Here is a 1,078-nt window from a genome sequence, read left to right on the forward strand (position 1 = left end):
GGGTTAAGATCCCCTTACCGGTCATCTTTAAAAAAAAGAAAGAAAGAAAGAAAGAAAGAAAATGGCTTTTGAGTTCAAGTAGATTATGTCACCTGATGTACCTCTTAAAAGGGGCAAATGAAAAGCCAAGTGTGCGTGGCTTTTTTTTCTTCTTAGATTTGAGGCTTAAAATGACCTTGGAGTAGGAAAAAAGAGGGCGAGAACTGCCCTCCCCATTGAAAGTCGCGAGGTCCACGCGTTCCGTGTATGTTGCATGGTCTCTGATACATATGCACAGACGTCTCAGATCCCACATGTGGCTGGAGGAGTATCTGTGATAAGAACGGCGGGAGGACGTGGGTGTCCCGCTTCTCCTGCCAGGGACCAGGGCGGGGACACTGGTCCAGTCATGACAACTCAGCATCCTCCCGACGTGAGGCGCCTCCTTCCCAGAAGCAGCGGGTCGGGCGGGATCTGACTAAACCCTGCGCTGCAGGCCCGGAAGGCTTGGGAGAGGAGTGATCAGCCCGCTGGTGCCGACCCACAGGGTGTAGGTGGCTGAAAACCGAGGCCAGCGCTCCAGGATGCTGGGGAGACCGGAAAGGGTGCCAGGACCTTCCAGTCGCTTCGGCCCCGTCCCGAGAGCCTGGGTGACCTGTCGCGCACGCGGCCCCAAGCCTCAGCTAGGACCGGGCGCGGGGAGGGAAGCCGGGGACGGACAGCAAGGTTGGGCCCNCCGGGGCCTTGGTGTTATCAGCACCGCACTCTACCGAGTGAGCCACGGGCCGGCCCCTAGTACTTAATATTTTTAAGTGTTCTTAGTTTTAACTTTGGATCCAAGAGTAAATCTCTTTAATGTCTAGCTTAATAGAAGATAACTAGATTTCTGTTTCTACGTTCAATCTGTTGCACTGTTTCCTTCTTATGAAACTGTATATATGTTAATTTTCAATAAGTAAAAGACTAATGATAGGAGCCGGCCTGTGGCTCACTTGGGAGAGTGCGGTGCTGAGGACACGAAGGCGACGGGTTCGGATACCTGTATAGGGATGGCCGGTTGGCTCACTTGGGAGAGCGTGGTGCTGACAACACCAAGTCA

The sequence above is a fragment of the Galeopterus variegatus genome, unplaced genomic scaffold (assembly GCF_000696425.1).
Source record: "Galeopterus variegatus unplaced genomic scaffold, G_variegatus-3.0.2 Scaffold2498, whole genome shotgun sequence".
NCBI classification, from domain to species: domain Eukaryota; kingdom Metazoa; phylum Chordata; class Mammalia; order Dermoptera; family Cynocephalidae; genus Galeopterus; species Galeopterus variegatus.